Raw genomic sequence first — 21007 nt, 5'->3', positions numbered from 1 at the left:
TTTTTTTATTTAATTTGTTTTTCCCCCATTTGATAAATGCTTAGGTTTTATATATATATGGGTCACTTTTTGTTTTAGTGGTTCCTTTCTTTTAATATTTTATAGAACTACTTCTTTTTAATAGGTTTTATTTAATAAACATATTTTTCTTTATGTGCAATGTCCATTATTGAATGTTGGCAATCATTTGAGCAATTTCAACCTTGTCTACAGCTGATGGGAGTGAAGATATGGTTGATCCAATGCTTCAGATTCTTCAGTCATGAAATTCTGGTCTTGGATTTCAACTTTCCGTGAAATATGAGGTGCAGAAACCAGCATTCCTCTGGATGTCTCACTTTATGTGCATACTCCAGGTTTTTCCTCTTAATAATCTTAAATGCTAGTACATTCTCATAGTGAATCTTGTATCTTCACGTAATCATTGCCAGTAATTGATAGACCACATCTTAAAGGCATCATTTTTGTTTAGTTATGCTTCTGATTAAATCCAAAATTTGACCCTCCAGCAGCACAGAGACGATACACAGCACTTAATCTTTCTCTTCCTACATTTAAGTATGAAGGTGAAGTGTTGTCCACCCACCCATGCCTTCAATTCTCAAACGAGGTGAAAATCACTAGGTGCTAGGTCTAGATTATACGTTGGATGGTTGAAAACATCCCACTTGAATTGTTTGAGAAGATGTTGTATGTTGGAGATGTTGTATGATGTTGGCACAGTACGATCATGAATTCTCATGGATCAAAACCATGCCGGACAAGAGCATGCCTCCTCGTTTGTTCTGGATCGATCTGCAAAGGTGAGATAAAGATTCACAATAAACTTCCTTTGTTATGTTGTCCTCTGCTCTATAAAGTTCACCAACAAGACACATTTATTGTTCCAAAAAACTACAGCCATTGTTTTCCTGTTGCTCAGTGTCTGTTCGAACTTTTTTGGCTTGTTTGGAGAAGTTTGCATCCACTGCTTAGACTGTTCTTTGGTTTTGTGGATTGTGACTCAGGATCCAAGTTTTATTGCTGGTAGTGATAGACTTTAAAAAACACCTTCCTCCTCATTATTGTAACATGAGAAACTTTAAGGCTGATGACATTCACTGTGATCGTCACTCAAATTTTTGGGACCCAACATGAAACAAATTTCTGGTACCTTAGGTCTTTAGTCACAATTGTGTACAGAGAAGACCTTGGAATCTCTGGGAATTTCACAGAAAGTTCACTTATCGTAAACCTCCGTTTGTCACGGACAAAATCATCAACACGCTCAACCAGGCAAACAGTAGCAACAGACTTGGATCCTTGCCCACCTTCATCATGTATGTCCATTCGCACTTCTTTAAATTCCCTACACCTTTCCATACACTACCATTACTCCAAGTGTTTTCACCATATACTAGGCTCATTCTGCAGTAGATTTCATCAGTGCTACATCCTTCTACTTGCAGAAAACATATTACAGCTCACAGTTGGCGGGAGCATCTCTCTCTCTCTCTCAAAAATTAAATCGTTAAAGAATAAACCAATTAAGTAAATTTTCTCGTGTACTTTTAATAATACTTTTTTCGTTTCTTGTTTGACATGTTTTTTTTATTATTATTTATATATGTGTATTTTTATGATGATATATATAAATTAAATAGGTAAGGGATTGATTAAATAATTCTAGATTCTTACCAGTTGTTGAATCTTGTTTCAAAAAGTAGGTATGTTTACAATTGGTTGACAATTTATTACTGGAATACAGTTAAATTAATGTGTTACAAAGAAACTACTTTTATATTTATGTATAAAAAAAAAATAAGAACTTATATCCTATAGTTACAATATGAGGGTGAATATTATAGTTACAATATTCTGTTTTGCAAATATGCTAAGTCTAACTAGGATTCAAACCCACAAACCAGATGAATGGTTGAGAGAGATCTTACTATTGTTTTAAAAAAGTTGAGTATTATAAAAAAGTATTTTAGATGTATTTTATAAAAACATAATTATTTTGATTTTTTTAAATTTAATTGAGAGAATAACATGTTGGTAATGAACTGTATTCTCTGTTAATGTAGATTAACAATTTGTCTATTGTTAAGAAGTAAATAATCTTAATTTTAAAAGTTGTCATTTTTCTTTTATATTATGTTAATAAGGTAGTAAAAAATGTATGTCAGAAAACGTTAACTATCACTATTTAATGTCTATTCATTACATGATGCGTAGAATAAATTATACACACATATATATATATATGATTATTTAAAAAACATATTTTAATACTATGATTATTTTAATAGAAATTTTAAATAGTGTAATTTAATTAATAATTATCTATAAATAAATATTATATTTTAATCATAAAGATATTTAATTGTATTGATAATATACACAAATGTTGTTTTAAATAAATTATAAAAGAAGTACATGCAGATGAAATAAGAAGAGCACAAATTATTGCATTTTAGATGCAGATGCTTTTTTAAAGTTTATCAGAAAAAATTGAAGTAATAAACTATTTTTTAATTGTTATTGTTTAATTGTTATTGTTAATTAGTGGTGATATTATATAATATAAAATGAATTGTATATTTTAATGCACGCTTATGTACTGTTCACAAATTATTTGTGCCCTAAAATTTAGATAGTGTGCAATTCATAATTAATGAAGTTAATTGTTCCTTCAGTGATTATATTATTTAAAATTAATTATGGTTCATTGAATTAATTATTAATTACCATAATTAATTATTTTAATTTAACAAATTATTTATTATATTTTATTATATAAGTAATGGAGCTAGTCATGAATTTAATGTTTTGTATATATAATTTTAGTGTCAATAAATGATAATGATTTAACTGACTTTTTTTATTGTTGTACAATCCTGATTATCTGATCTACATCTTAGTCTGTGTAAAGCATTGAATATATATTACAGAATTATATTCTTCATTTTTTTAAATTAATATCTTATTTATAAATATAATTTCTTTTCAGCAAAACATAAATAATAAACATGTATTTTTGTGTATTTTGAGAATAATGGTTTTTTCACTTAGTTCAGTAATCATGAAATGGGTTTATCACAAATGGCGTATTTAATTTTTCAACGAATTTATCACTTGCAATGGAATATGGCTTTCTTCACTTGTTTTGTCCATTAGTTCATCCTTTGCTAAAGGAGAACAGTTTATTTTTAATGAATTACCATTAATTTATAATAATAAATAATTACTCATATATTTTAATCTTTGAAAATCCGATAGATTAAACTTATCATAATAATTTCCAATTATAGATTATCCTGCATCTTTGGTTGGTATAGAATTCTATAACTACATTAAAATATATTCTTTTAATAATTTGTTATTCCAGATTGTTTTCTATTTTGAAATTTTGAATTACATTAAAAAATGTACCTGTAAACTTTGCTGTCCAGTACTGGAATGATTTAATCTTTGAAATACCTTTAATTCTTAAAAGAATACATTCTTATAATTATACAAGTAAGTATATTAATATAATATAAGCGTGTCCCAAAAAAAAATCATCTGATTTGGATTATTTATATTTTGAAAACTATTTAATATAAAAACATAACATTAATTTTGTATTAAAGTTTTTCTACATAGAAAGTCATGGGTGCTCAACATACTCGGAATACATCCACACTAGTTGAATTCATCCCACACTTTATTCCCGTTGGAATTGGGAAATTTGCCTAACCTTACATACTGGGTGTGTGGGGTTCACCGCCTACTGCAGTGGTACCCACTAAAAACCACTCCCTCATGTGATGTGGTGTTGGAATTGCCATTAAAACATTACCTCAATATCATGTGCATCCACACACCTTACATTCATACAAAATACATCTCATTCACATGCTACTGTACACTGTATGCAACTCTTCTAATATATACAAACTTCACTTATTTACATTTTTTTTTCACCCTACTCCCCTGGGCCAGACATACAATTAAGTAAAGCTGAGCCCAGGGTATATATATTTGTTCTTTTTTATTTTGTCCTTTTACTCTAAGGCAGCCAACCTGCCAACTGGCAGTAAATCTGGCACGGCAGTTCGGCCCCCCTGTTCAGATCTTTGATCTTTATTTTGCCTGCCTCTAATCTCCAGGAGGGAGTAACAAGGCCCAACTATGTGACTCCTGGGACTTTTTTTGTCCTTCAGTTTGAAGATGGCTGCCGTCACCTCATCTTGTGTGAAGCGCTTTCTGTCACACTTGATGTATTCAGTAGCACCGTTATCTTTGCAAGAAAACAATCTAATCAGTGGGAGTCTCGCTATCTCCTCCATGAGGATCGGGAGCCGCCTACTAAATCTGACTTACTAGGACTTGAATGCTGGAACTCTCGACTTACAAATCAGCTGATTTGTGAAGACGCATTCACCACTAGACCAATCCGGTGGGTTATGGTTGTTGACCTAAAAAAATTGAATAAAACAGGTCTCAGAACCGTAACTACAGTAGGTTTTGAGAAATCTGCGGTGAAAACCAATAAATTGGAGGAAAAAACTCTATTTTTTACGTTTGATGTACAATAATTTTGTTAAGTGGGTTATGAACACATAAAAATTTTAAGCAGAACTTGTTGACAACTTAATTAATTATGAACAAATTAGTTTAACATAAGTTGAATAAAATAAACAGAATCCTCAAGAGAATGCATTTTTGTTTTGTATACAATATTTTTCATCCATCCCCAGATGCGTTTCCAGATTATCGCGTTTCACGAAACTATATTCTGAATATGAACGAAATCAGACCATAAATATGTTTTTTTTTTTTAATATCACGGCCACACCAACACCTAGGAGGTCCATGTTTTGCAAAAATATCTCGTTTCATGTAACTAATATATATTCTGTACCAAATCTGAACATAAATAATATTTTTTTGAAATATCTCGACTCCACCGTCTTTAGCAGGTTCATGTCTTGCAAGAATATCTCCTTTAACGTAACTAAAATTTATTCTGAATATCAGCCAAATCGTAGTATAAATAATTTTTTTGGGAAATATCACAATCTCACAACTACCTAGGAGATCCATGTTTTCCAATAATATTTCGTTTCACTTCACTAATATATATTCTGAGTATATAACAAATCGGACCATAAACACATTTTTTTTTTAATATCACAACCCCACAATCACCTAGCAAGTCCATGTTTCCCAAAAATATATCCTTTCACGTAAGTAATATATATTCTGAATATGAACCAAATCGGACTATAAATAAATTTTTTTTGAAATATCACGACTTTAACACTACCTAGTAAGTCCATGTCTTGCAAAAATATCTTGTTTCATGTAATAATTATTATTTTGAATATGAGCCATACTGGACCATAAATAATTTTTTTTATATATCACGACCGCACTACCATTTGGCAGATCCATGTTTTGCAAAAATATTTCGTTTCACGTAACTAATATATATTCTGAATATGAACCACATCTGACCATAAATACATTTTTTTTATATATCATGACCCCACCACCACCTAGGAGGTCCATGTTTTGCAAAAATATCTCGTTTCATGTAACTAATATATATTCTGAATATGAACCACATCTGACCATAAATATTTTTTTTAAATATCGCAACGCCACCACCATATAGCAGGTCCATGTTTTTCAAAAATATCACGTTTCAAATAACTAATATATATTATGAATATGAACCAAATCGGACCATAAAAAATAATTATATTTTAAATTTAAAATATAATATTTCAATTTTTTTTAAAAATATGACGGGCCCACAATCATGTTTGATGCCAAAACTTAAAGGTGTTAGATCAGGCAATCTTTGCGGCAAGGAATGTTGACTTGCTCGACCGATCCATTTCTCAGAGAATTATTTTAGTGTGTGGAATCAGCACAAGAGAAGCGGAGAGGCGTACCACTGTGCTGGAAGTATACTTTGTGTCTCAATGCTAGAGGAACATCTTAAAGCAAATGTGGCAATTCTTCTTGAAGAAAATACAAGTAGACCTTAGGATTTATGCGGCTAGATAATATGAACGGTCCAAACCGCTGATTGTAGGAGAAAATACATTGATACTAAATAAGTGTTGAAAATTTCCTTCCACCGTTACATGAGGATTTACTTCTTGTCATGTAATGATTTAAACACAGACATAGTATTGCGCATTGTTGATCGGCTGTTGTTATTTTATTGCCAGCTTTGAAATAATAATTTTTCAAATAATTTATTGTATTTCTGTCATTAATAAAAAAATTATTATCTAATGAATTTTTATTAAATAATAAACGAAGAATTGTATAATTTCCAGTTTTTTTTAATAGTAAATTTTGATTTTACAAATTTTTCCAAATTAAAAGTAACACGTACACGTTTTATGTGTTTATAACCCATTACAAAGTTATTATATGTCAAACATAAAAAACAGGATCTTTTAACCCCAATTTATTGGTTTTCACCAATTTGACTATACTTTTTTGTATTTAATATGTTTCAAATCTAATTTTGTTTAAAGTTAAAACAAAATATTTAAATTATAAGTGTACCTAACTACACGATCAGTTTTGTACAAGATTATAATGTAAAACAAAGCAATTTCTCATAAAAAAAAATTTCACCAAAATCTACTCTTGCATCACACTGAGTAAAGAAACTGATCGTGTAGAGAAAAGAACGTTACACTGAGACTGGGTACAGATGTTAAGCAGAGATCACTTTCATAATGATACAAGAAAAAATATTTAAATACCTCTTAAACGTAATTTACGTCATTTCATCAGAAAACACACATTTTTATTTTAAGTATAATACAGATTTACTCCTTAGATGTTGCTATCATAAATTTGTTGATCTATTCTTCAATCTCTACCAACAAAACATTGACACACTTGCTCCATCTCTTGTATATTTGAACACAAATACCTTTTTAGCAGTTATTAAAGTATTCTGATTATTTTTATTTTATTTTAAGGTCTCGCTTAAAATTTAGCCGATGAAATTTACATACCTTTCTTTTTCTTTTTTATTATAATTTCTCATGCATTCATCGGTTAATACATTTTTAGTTAATTTATTATGTTCATAAAATTTTTTTACCGTAGCTAAAAACAGTAATAAATTTATAATTTGCAATGTTGTCGAAACAGTAGTATATACTGAAATGAATATAAGTCTTGCTGAAATTGAAAACAAACACCCACATGAGATTTTCATTATTAATCGATCAAATAAAAAAATTTATCTCTTATTCTGATCGGTGTACAGTAATAGATTATTTTGATTAACGTCAAGAACGATTAGGTTTATTACTCTGCTGATAAAAAAAAATTCCCAAGCATTAGACCCGATGAATCGAGATAAAACCTTGATCTAAATAGAATGGGACAATCCAGCCAGAATTAATTGTAAGATAAAAAAATAGAAGTCATTAGACTCCATATTAATTATTTAATGTATAAACTCGAGAAATGATAAGAAAAAATGTGAAAATACTAAATATAAGAAACGATTATAAAATAATTTACAATTCAGGTGTTAATTAATACTACTTGAGTAGAAGACTTTGTGTTTCCTGTTTAGCCTCTGGGAGTTACCATTCAGGTATTACTTCAGAGGATGATATGTATGAGTGTAGTCCTGTACAGTCTCAGTTTGACCGCTCCTGAGTTGTGTGGTTAATTGAAACCCAACCGCCAAAGAATACCAGTATCCACAATCCAGTATTCAAATCTATATAAAAATAACCGCTTTTACTAGGACTTGAATGCTGGAACTCTCAACTTCCAAATCAGCTGATTTGGGAAGACATGTTCACCACTAGACCGACCCGGTGGGTTACTTTAGTAAAAGATTAGAAAAAATAATTCTAACCTTGAACAAATGCAAGAAATGAACATTTAAAAATTGTTTTAAATGCTTACATTAAATTTAAATTCTTTAAGACTGTTTAAAAATTCATTAACTGTGTAATATTGTTTCTGTAAAATAAAAACCTTTTGTTTTATAAATAAATTGGTGGGAAGATAGTTTAAATAGTTCAGCAATTCACTAAAAATGGCAACAGAGACGTAAGACTCTTTCTTATAAGCTGAGGTATTGTGAAAATTTACCTGTAAAATGTTCTTTTGTCTGGTTTGGAAATTATTTTTTATTAATAAGCGATTTTTTTTCTGTTAGTGACTGATTTCATAATTATAAACACAAGTATTAGTTAACATTTTTAATTTTCTAAATACACAATCCATATTTATAGCCATTTTTTTATTTTGAATACTCAAGTTTTTGAGGGAGCCCTAAGAAATGACATTACACTTCAGAGAGGAATATACATAAATATTTATATATGTTTAATAATGATGATAAACTTAGTATTCTACTAAGGTACTTCAAGTATAACAATACAGTTTCATTTTTTTAACTAACAAAATCAATTTGTTCATTCCAAGCAAATTATTCATCTAATAAAATAGCCAGAAAGGAGATGCTGTTACTGTATGAGACTCAAAAATCCTGTTATTAGGTGATGGAAAAATTATGCAATCAGCAATGTTAATCAAAAATACTGTCATGATGTTCTTAACAGCTGAACTCTTGTTCTTCCAATACACGCTCTATTTTTTTTTATTCCACTTAATAATGGTGAATCCACATCTCATCATAGGTTAGAATACAGTCAAAAAGCATCACCTCCTGGGTGAAACCATTGTTTCAGTTCTGGGCATATGCAAAGTGTTGTCTTCTTATGGTGGTCTATCGACTTTTGGAAACCATCTTCTGTTTGTTTTACGGTATGTGCTTTTAGGCAGTCCTTATATTCACAATTATATACCAGTATATAACTGTGAATATATACATAAATTTTTAAATGTTAACTTACCCTTAATTTATATTTATGAATGTGTAGTCTTGTTAAAAAGAATAGTAACTTATCGTTTACCTTATTGTTTCTATCAAAAAACGACCGCAAAACCTTTTTCCTCTTTACGTATTTAACTCAATACTTGGGCTTACAAGAAAGGGCCTTATTATGCTTCTTATTCCATATCTAATAAATTATCTATCTATTAAAAAAATCTTCTGACTAATTTATTTAAAATACAAGTAAAAAATCTTATCTTACAGAAACAATATTACTCTGTTGATGAATTTTTAAATAATACTAATTTAAAAATTGAAAAAACCCTGAATCTTCTGTAACTGTTAAACTTGCACATAAACATGTGCTACAATAATCTTCATTAATGCCTTTTGATTTTTGAATTATTTGGCTGTTATCATTTGTATTTAATATCTTCATACATTTTACAAAACATAATTTCATGATTTTATATTGTACGTAAATAATTAATATGGACTTTAATCGCTTCGAATTTTTATTTTCTAATCGTGCATTTTGTGATGCTACTCTGATTGCATGTAATTATACAATAAATTATTTATAATAATTATAATTAAAATAATCATTAGCAGAGGATGTGGGGTGATGAGACGTATAAGGATGTGGATTTATTAAGAATTCTCGTTTTCTTAATAAATTTATTACCTGTTGCAAGCAACATATTTGAAAAATTAATATATGTATATCGTATCAAACATGTTAATCACAGAATATAATTAAAGTTAGAAGAGTAAGCCAGTCAAAAAGTAAAATAAATCTTTATTATCCTCAAATAACACAGTTACAATTAAACAAGATAAAAAACTCAGCCGATTATTTCAAGTACATAACCTAATCTTTATTTATAATTATAACATTCAAAACATAAATTATTTTAAATCTACATTTGATTCGATAAAAAATAAAAAGACATTTCAATCCTATTTTCTCCTGTATGCATCATCTTCAGTTTAATATTCTATTAAACTGTAATATTTTGTCTCTATATTTTAGTATAAATATATATTATTCTGATTTGATTATAAGATAAAAAATTACGCTAAGCAAACCGTGTTTTTCATGGTACTGAATTATGGAGAATTTATATACACAGTATTCATGAAGTATAGTAACACTGAAATAAATTTCAACTCTTAAAATGAGATTCAGCAAATGGTTTTACCTAAAAAAAATAAATTTTTTGGTTAAAAAACCTACCGCATCCCAAGGTCCCCCTCCTCGTCAGGGCCAATTCAAATATGTTTAAAGGAAAGGTTAGAGTTGTGACACGTTATTCTAATAGGTAACTCTTAACTAAAATGGTGGTCATTTAATGTTTTTTCAGTTATGTACAAAAGTAACTCTTAAACAGCAGTTATTATTATTTTTTTAATACCGGTAGCATGTCATTTTAATAATTAAATACAAATGTTTTAACACGATTTGAAATGTGCTGTTGTATGAGAAAATAAATGAAATTCAAAATTAAAGAGAAAGAGATGAGTTCATGGGAAATTAGAGTTGTTTTAGAGGATACATATTAACAATATCTGTAATCAAACAAACAAGAAGAGTAATGAATGTAGGCTGGTAAAAATGGTACACTACTTGTAGAAGAGGTGTGAATAAAGGAGATGAGGTGATGGTACTCACGCAGCAGCTCTTTCTTATATAATACAACAACTGTCAGTTCCAGTTTTATTTTGAAAATAAAATTATTGGATTATCTTAGACAATTATTTTTTTATTACTTTAATTTGAAAAAATTGCATACTTTTATAATATTAACAATGTTAATTCTACCCTACTGACATTTGTGTGTGTCTGTCTGTCTGTAGTGTGTCCGTCCCGCTTAGGTTAGCACATAAAACACCAGTAGTGCGAGTGATGTCATTCCATACAAAAAGTAATAATGTGCTCAGATAACAGGCACTGGAATGTATAGATCGCTAGCGGAAAATCCCGATTCATTAGTAGATGTCCCGTGGTGGTCAAGTGTATACTTGTTATATTATTATATATTTATTACTTGCACTTATTATTTTTTTTTTTTTTTGTCTTCAGTCATTTGACTGGTTTGATGCAGCTCTCCAAGATTCCCTATCTAGTGCTAGTCGTTTCATTTCAGTATACCCTCTACACCCTACATCCCTAACAATTTGTTTTACATACTCCAAAAGTGGCCTGCCTACACAATTTTTCCCTTCTACCTGTCCTTCCAAAATTAAAGCGACTATTCCAGGATGCCTTAGTATGTGGCCTATAAGTCTGTCTCTTCTTTTAACTATATTTTTCCAAATGCTTCTTTCTTCATCTATTTGCCGCAATACCTCCTCATTTGTCAGTTTATCCACCCATCTGATTTTTAACATTCTCCTATAGCACCACATTTCAAAAGCTTCTAACCTTTTCTTCTCAGATACTCCGATTGTCCAAGTTTCACTTCCATATAAAGCGACACTCCAAACATACACTTTCAAAAATCTTTTCCTGACATTTAAATTAATTTTTGATGTAAACAACTTATATTTCTTACTGAAGGCTCGTTTAGCTTGTGCTATTCGGCATTTTATATCGCTCCTGCTTCGTCCATCTTTAGTAATTCTACTTCCCAAATAACAAAATTCTTCTACCTCCATAATCTTTTCTCCTCCTATTTTCACATTCAGTGGTCCATCTTTGTTATTTCTACTACATTTCATTACTTTTGTTTTGTTCTTGTTTATTTTCATGCGATAGTTCTTGCGTAGGACTTCATCCATGCCGTTCATTGTTTCTTCTAAATCCTTTTTATTCTCGGCTAGAATTACTATATCATCAGCAAATCGTAGCATCTTTATCTTTTCACCTTGTACTGTTACTCCGAATCTAAATTGTTCTTTAACATCATTAACTGCTAGTTCCATGTAAAGATTAAAAAGTAACGGAGATAGAGAACATCCTTGTCGGACTCCCTTTCTTATTATGGCTTCTTTCTTATGTTCTTCAATTGCTACTGTTGCTGTTTGGTTCCTGTACATGTTAGCAATTGTTCTTCTATCTCTGTATTTGAACCCTAATTTTTTTAAAATGCTGAACATTTTATTCCAGTCTACGTTATCGAATGCCTTTTCTAGGTCTATAAACGCCAAGTATGTCGGTTTGTTTTTCTTTAATCTTCCTTCTACTATTAATCTGAGGCCTAAAATTGCTTCCCTTGTCCCTATACTTTTCCTGAAACCAAATTGGTCTTCTCCTAACACTTCCTCCACTCTCCTCTCAATTCTTCTGTATAGAATTCTAGTTAAGATTTTTGATGCATGACTAGTTAAACTAATTGTTCTGTATTCTTCACATTTATCTGCCCCTGCTTTCTTTGGTATCATTACTATAACACTTTTTTTGAAGTCTGATGGAAATTCCCCTTTTTCATAAATATTACACACCAGTTTGTATAATCTATCAATCGCCTCCTCCCCTGCACTGCGCAGTAATTCTACAGGTATTCCGTCTATTCCAGGAGCCTTTCTGCCATTTAAATCTTTTAATGCTCTCTTAAATTCAGATCTCAGTATTGTTTCTCCCATTTCATCCTCCTCAACTTCCTCTTCTTCCTCTATAAAACCATTTTCTAATTCATTTCCTCCGTATAACTCTTCAATATATTCCACCCATCTATCGACTTTACCTTTCGTATTATATATAGGTGTACCATCTTTGTTTAACACATTATTACATTTTAATTTATGTACCCCAAAATTTTCCTTAACTTTCCTGTATGCTCCGTCTATTTTACCAATGTTCATTTCTCTTTCCACTTCTGAACACTTTTCTTTAATCCACTCTTCTTTCGCCAGTTTGCACTTCCTGTTTATAGCATTTCTTAATTGCCGATAGTTCCTTTTACTTTCTTCATCACTAGCATTCTTATATTTTCTACGTTCATCCATCAGCTGCAATATATCGTCTGAAACCCAAGGTTTTCTACCAGTTCTCTTTATTCCGCCTAAGTTCGCTTCTGCTGATTTAAGAATTTCCTTTTTAACATTCTCCCATTCTTCTTCTACATTTTCTATCTTATCTTTTTTACTCAGACCTCTTGCGATGTCCTCCTCAAAAATCTTCTTTACCTCCTCTTCCTCAAGCTTCTCTAAATTCCACCGATTCATCTGACACCTTTTCTTCAGGTTTTTAAACCCCAATCTACATTTCATTATCACCAAATTATGGTCGCTATCAATGTCTGCTCCAGGGTAAGTTTTGCAGTCCACGAGTTGATTTCTAAATCTTTGCTTAACCATGATATAATCTATCTGATACCTTGCAGTATCGCCTGGCTTTTTCCAAGTGTATATTCTTCTATTATGATTTTTAAATTGGGTGTTGGCAATTACTAAATTATACTTCGTGCAAAACTCTATTAGTCGGTCCCCTCTTTCATTCCTTTTGCCCAGCCCGTATTCACCCACTATATTTCCTTCCTTGCCTTTTCCAATGCTTGCATTCCAATCTCCAACTATTATTAAATTTTCATCTCCTTTTACGTGTTTAATTGCTTCATCAATCTCTTCGTATACACATTCTACCTCATCATCATCATGGGCGCTTGTAGGCATATAGACGTTAACAATCGTTGTCGGTTTAGGTTTTGAATTTATCCTTATTACAATGACTCTATCGCTATGCGTCTTGAAATACTCCACTCTCCTCCCTATTTTCTTGTTCATCACGAAACCTACTCCTGCCTGCCCGTTATTTGACGCTGAGTTAATTACTCTAAAGTTACCTGACCAAAAGTCGCCTTCCTCTTCCCACCGAACCTCACTAATTCCTACTATATCCACGTTTACCCTATCCATTTCCCTTTTTAAATTCTCTAGCCTACCAACCTTTTTTAAGCTTCTAACATTCCACGCTCCGACTCGTAGAATGTTATTTTTTACTTTTCTGGTGACCCCTTCCTTAGTAGTCCCCACCCGGAGATCCGAACGGGGGACTATTTTACCTCCGGAATATTTTACCAAGGAAGGCGCCTCCATTATTGCTTTTGAAAATGCAGAGCCACATTTTCTTGGAAAAAAAAACAGCTGTAGTTTTCCATTGCTTTCAGCTGCGCAGTACTCAGAGGACTGAGTGATGTTGATATGGCCGTTTAAGTCATTGTGATTTACGCCCCTAACAACTACTGAAAGAGCTGCTGCCCTCTTTCAGGAATCATTCCTTAGTCTGGCTCTCAACAGATACCTCTCCGATATGGTTGCACCTTCGGTCCAGCTACTCTGTATCCCTGAGCACTCAAGCCCCCTCACCAACGGCAAGGTCTCATGATTCATAGAGGAGGACTTATTATTTATACTTGTAATATATATTTATTTCTTTAACCAAAATATACGCAATACATATGTTATTAATATATTTTTTAAATTATGTTTTGCAGTTAAAGAAGAATTCGATGGTCATGTGTTTAAGAAATTTGAGCATAAAGATGGTTTATGCGATGGAATGAGATTTACTGTTAGAAGAATGGAGAATAATGTTTTAAAGTGCAAAATTTCGACTGGAGGTAAGCAAGGAGAAACAATGTATATTCCAAGAATAACTTTGATCGATGAGAGTACAAAAGGGTTTTCATTGAATAGACTTCAGTTTCCTCTGCGATTAGCTTTTTGTATGAAAAAAGTTTTGAATTGGTCAGTATTGATTTGAGAGGAGAAATTTTTGGGCATGGACAGTTGTTTGTTGCGTTATCAAGAGTAAAAAGCATGGAGTGGAATGAAAGTGAAATTGTCTTCTGAGCGTAGAAATAAACGAGTGAAAATGTTGTTTTTAAAGAAATTTTGGATGGTCTAGACCGATAAGTGGAACAGTGAATTTTTTATTGAAAAGAAGAGTTTATTAAATACGATAAAAGAATTTCAAGGTTTTTTTTTGTTTGTATGTTCATTAATAAATTTAAATTATACTATATAATATCATTTCGTAACTTATCCTTTATGATTTTTTTTATCTGAGCCCCCTTCAAAAAAAAAATTCAAATTCCGACGCCTATCCCTCACTTTTTCTGTTTAGTCTCTGGAACCACCTTAAGTAATAAACTCTGAAGTAATAACTTCAGAGGATGAATGAGTATCATATGTATGAATGTAAATGATGTATATTCTTGTACAGTCTCAGGTCGACCGTTCCCGAGATGTGTGGTTAATTGAAACTGAACCGCCATAGAATACCAGCACCATCTAGTATTCAAATCAAAATAAAAGTAACTGCCTTCACTAAGGACCAATCTAAACCAGATTTAATCGGGAAGATTTCCTGATATATTTTTGCTTTCAATTTTCATCATTCAAAAAATATTTTTCACACAAGATGTACAGTTTTGAACACCTAATAGTCTCATTCCAAGACATCGCCTGCCAAGGGAACCCACCCTAGTTTCAGAGGGCATGCCATAGGCGGGAGAAGCTACTAATATAAATTAAAATAATTAAATTAATAAATAGCACACATAATAAATAAAGAACCCGACTTAATAGAGAAGGAGATGAAATCTGGCAGAAAATAGTGATACATTTTCTGTCATAAGTTGGTTATTTGTCAATCGATTTTCAAAACTAAGGTGTCATTTTGTTCTAAAAAAAATGCTTAGCATTTTCTTAAGAACACATAATATGATAAAAATTTACACGGTCACCGTTAACATTAATATAGTGAAATACTAAAATAATATAAATAAATAATTAATAAAATGAAATATTTTATTTATTAGACAATGTTGTTAAAAATGTGTGTGTATCATCCTCATTCATCCTCTGAAGTTATTGTTCACTTCTCAATCCGATTTTCATATATAAATTTATTAATAAATACAAAATGCCGGAGAGAAGGCAAATCGAAGGGAAATGTAACATTTTTCCTTAAGAAACTTTCTGTTCACTTTTACACCTAGAATCTGTAATGTATAAGCCTACTGTTTTAGATACACACCTGTTTACAATTGGCAATTCTTCAGAATGTCTTAACATCACTCCCAAGTGCAAAATAAAATTCATTTCACAACAGAAATTCTATGAATACCTTTAAACAGTATCAGAAATAAGTTAAATTAATTAATATTTTTAATAATTTTTTTATTTTAATTTCTGCTGACACAGGGGGAACCCGATGGGTTAAGTCCTACAGGATAATTTACAGAGAGGTAGTCAGTCAACTCCCATGGATCTTGGGTCAATTGATGTGCTGCTTAATGGCAGTTTCGGTTGCTCCAGGGGTGCTTAAATAAAATTAAGGGAGAAAAAAGGGAATGTTGGTATTGTGAAGCCGTTGTTTTTCACATATATTTATGTTTTATTTACTTTTTAAATTTTAATATCGAGGTCCTTTGCATCCTGTAAGTATGTTCAGTGTTTGTGTCTAAATTTTCTGTCTTGTTTAGTTTGGTGTTTTTAAATAAAATGTAAGGGCCCTTTCCACCCTTACATATGACAAACCTGATTGTGATTTAATCCCTATTTTAAAGAGTGTGATGAGGGCTAATGACTGTAGCAGTTGATGCTCATATAACCAAAAAAATAATAATAATATCCTCGAGAAAAGATTTTATTAATATTATTTTTAAATTTAATAATAAACATAAAATGGGTATAATTCGTATTAAAATAATCAGAAGTACAAAATTTTTTATATTTTAATTTATTATTCAGGAAAAATCACAATATTTAATTAAACAAAAGCTATGAAAATTTTAACATCTTTTTTTAAATAATAGATTTTTTTTGTACAGATATTATATGTTAATCACTTTAAAACTGATATTATTGTGAATTAAAATTGCATTAAATTATAGAATAAATAGTAACTTATACCTGTGATTTCAATTCAATTTGTATAAGTATTTTATTATAAATAAAAATAAATAAGCTATATTAATTATTATTTATAATTTATACCTCCAAGACAGATGTCAACAACTATAGAAGTATTTCATTGTTGCCGGTGACTTATAAAATACTGTGAAGATGTTATTGAATAGATTAGAACCCCAAATAGATCACATATAGAAGGGTGTGAAGAAGGATTTAAAAAAGGACGATCATATTCAGAATAAATACAAAGTCTGATCGATTCTAAAATATTACGTATCCAGAAACAAACCTTTCTTATATCTTTTACAAAATTTCAGAAAGCGTATGATTTTGTGGACAGAGACTTTTTTCAAATTTTGAGAGAATATGAGTTGACCAGAAAAATTTGAACCTCATTAAACTCACTCTTACAAACACATTCTCTAAATTTAAAATTACAGCAAATATTGGCAAACCTTTCCTAGTCAAAAAAGGGCTGAGACGAGGTGATGAACTATCACCGAACCTATTTTATGGTCTGGTATGGCTTATATTCAAAATAATAATTATTACATGAAACAAGATATTTTTGCAAGACATGGACTTACTAGGTAGTGTTAAAGTCGTGATATTTCAAAAAAAATTTATTTATAGTCCGATTTGGTTCATATTCAGAATATATATTACTTACGTGAAAGGATATATTTTTGGGAAACATGGACTTGCTAGGTGATTGTGGGGTTGTGATATTAAAAAAAAAATGTGTTTATGGTCCGATTTGTTATATACTCAGAATATATATTAGTGAAGTGAAACGAAATATTATTGGAAAACATGGATCTCCTAGGTAGTTGTGAGATTGTGATATTTCCCAAAAAAATTATTTATACTACGATTTGGCTGATATTCAGAATAAATTTTAGTTACGTTAAAGGAGATATTCTTGCAAGACATGAACCTGCTAAAGACGGTGGAGTCGAGATATTTCAAAAAAATATTATTTATGTTCAGATTTGGTACAGAATATATATTAGTTACATGAAACGAGATATTTTTGCAAAACATGGACCTCCTAGGTGTTGGTGTGGCCGTGATATTAAAAAAAAAAAACATATTTATGGTCTGATTTCGTTCATATTCAGAATATAGTTTCGTGAAACGCGATAATCTGGAAACGCATCTGGGGATGGATGAAAAATATTGTATACAAAACAAAAATGCATTCTCTTGAGGAATTAATTGTCCGCATTATGGATATGGCTGACCAACAAAGGACAGCCCTGAGAACTAAAAAGCGCAACAAAAGCAGTACAGAGGTGTGCCAAGAATGTGTTGAAAATGCCGGGCTCGTTTTTGAACATCTATTATAAACCTCTACATATACACTTTGGTCTAGTGTTAAAGATTCTAATTTTTCTAAATTCTGTTTATTTTATTCAACTTATGTTAAACTAATTTGTTCATAATTAATTAAGTTGTCAACAAGTTCTGCTTAAAATTTTTATGTGTTCATAACCCACTTAACAAAATTATTGTACATCAAACGTAAAAAATAGAATTTTTTCCTCCAATTTATTGGTTTTCACCGCAGATTTCTCAAAACCTACTGTAGTTACGGTTCTGAGACCTGTTTTATTCAATTTTTTTAGGTCAACAACCATAACCCACCGGATTGGTCTAGTGGTGAATGCGTCTTCACAAATCAGCTGATTTGTAAGTCGAGAGTTCCAGCATTCAAGTCCTAGTAAGTCAGATTTAGTAGGCGGCTCCCCATCCTCATGGAGGAGATAGCGAGACTCCCACTGATTAGATTGTTTTCTTGCAAAGATAACGGTGCTACTGAATACATCAAGTGTGACAGAAAGCGCTTCACACAAGATGAGGTGACGGCAGCCATCTTCAAACTGAAGGACAAAAAAAGTCCCAGGAGTCACATAGTTGGGCCTTGTTACTCCCTCCTGGAGATTAGAGGCAGGCAAAATAAAGATCAAAGATCTGAACAGGGGGGCCGAACTGCCGTGCCAGATTTACTGCCAGTTGGCAGGTTGGCTGCCTTAGAGTAAAAGGACAAAATAAAAAAGAACAAATATATATACCCTGGGCTCAGCTTTACTTAATTGTATGTCTGGCCCAGGGGAGTAGGGTGAAAAAAAAAATGTAAATAAGTGAAGTTTGTATATATTAGAAGAGTTGCATACAGTGTACAGTAGCATGTGAATGAGATGTATTTTGTATGAATGTAAGGTGTGTGGATGCACATGAGGGAGTGGTTTTTAGTGGGTACCACTGCAGTAGGCGGTGAACCCCACACACCCAGTATGTAAGGTTAGGCAAATTTCCCAATTCCAACGGGAATAAAGTGTGGGATGAATTCAACTAGTGTGGATGTATTCCGAGTATGTTGAGCACCCATGACTTTCTATGTAGAAAAACTTTAATACAAAATTAATGTTATGTTTTTATATTAAATAGTTTTCAAAATATAAATAATCCAAATCAGATGATTTTTTTTTGGGACACGCTTATATTATATTAATATACTTACTTGTATAATTATAAGAATGTATTCTTTTAAGAATTAAAGGTATTTCAAAGATTAAATCATTCCAGTACTGGACAGCAAAGTTTACAGGTACATTTTTTAATGTAATTCAAAATTTCAAAACAGAAAACAATCTGGAATAACAAATTATTAAAAGAATATATTTTAATGTAGTTATAGAATTCTATACCAACCAAAGATGCAGGATAATCTATAATTGGAAATTATTATGATAAGTTTAATCTATCGGATTTTCAAAGATTAAAATATATGAGTAATTATTTATTATTATAAATTAATGGTAATTCATTAAAAATAAACTGTTCTCCTTTAGCAAAGGATGAACTAATGGACAAAACAAGTGAAGAAAGCCATATTCCATTGCAAGTGATAAATTCGTTGAAAAATTAAATACGCCATTTGTGATAAACCCATTTCATGATTACTGAACTAAGTGAAAAAACCATTATTCTCAAAATACACAAAAATACATGTTTATTATTTATGTTTTGCTGAAAAGAAATTATATTTATAAATAAGATATTAATTTAAAAAAATGAAGAATATAATTCTGTAATATATATTCAATGCTTTACACAGACTAAGATGTAGATCAGATAATCAGGATTGTACAACAATAAAAAAAGTCAGTTAAATCATTATCATTTATTGACACTAAAATTATATATACAAAACATTAAATTCATGACTAGCTCCATTACTTATATAATAAAATATAATAAATAATTTGTTAAATTAAAATAATTAATTATGGTAATTAATAATTAATTCAATGAACCATAATTAATTTTAAATAATATAATCACTGAAGGAACAATTAACTTCATTAATTATGAATTGCACACTATCTAAATTTTAGGGCACAAATAAGTTGTGAACAGTACAGTACATATAGCTCCATTACTTATATAATAAAATATAATAAATAATTTGTTAAATTAAAATAATTAATTATGGTAATTAATAATTAATTCAATGAACCATAATTAATTTTAAATAATATAATCACTGAAGGAACAATTAACTTCATTAATTATGAATTGCACACTATCTAAATTTTAGGGCACAAATAATTTGTGAACAGTACAGTACATAAGCGTGCATTAAAATATACAATTCATTTTATATTATATAATATCACCACTAATTAACAATAACAATTAAACAATAACAATGTTATTATGTTATTTAACAATAACATTAACAATAACAATTAAAAAATAGTTTATTACTTCAATTTTTTCTGATAAACTTTAAAAAAGCATCTGCTACTAAAATGCAATAATTTCTGCTCTTCTTATTTCATCTGCATGTACTTCTTTTATAATTTATTTAAAACAAATTTTTTGTATATTATCAATACAATTAAATATCTTTATGATTAAAATATATTATTTATTTATATATAATATATATATATATATATATATATATATATATATATATATATATATATAATTTATTCTACGCATTATGTAACGAATAGACATTAAATAGGGATATTTAAAGTTTTCTGACATACATTTTTTACTACCTTATTAACATAACATAAAAGAAAAATTACAACTTTTAAAATTAAGATTATTTACTTCTTAACAACCGACAAATGACAGTTAATCTACATTAATCACATTAATAGACACATTTCATTACCAACATGTTATTCTCTCAATTAAATTTAAAAAATCAAAATAAATTATTTTTTTATAAAATACATCTAAAATACCATCAACTTTTTT

The sequence above is a fragment of the Lycorma delicatula genome, chromosome 3 (assembly GCF_047948215.1).
Source record: "Lycorma delicatula isolate Av1 chromosome 3, ASM4794821v1, whole genome shotgun sequence".
Taxonomy (NCBI): domain Eukaryota; kingdom Metazoa; phylum Arthropoda; class Insecta; order Hemiptera; family Fulgoridae; genus Lycorma; species Lycorma delicatula.
The sequence above is the reverse complement of the archived record's forward strand: the minus strand, read 5'-3'. Positions refer to the sequence as shown.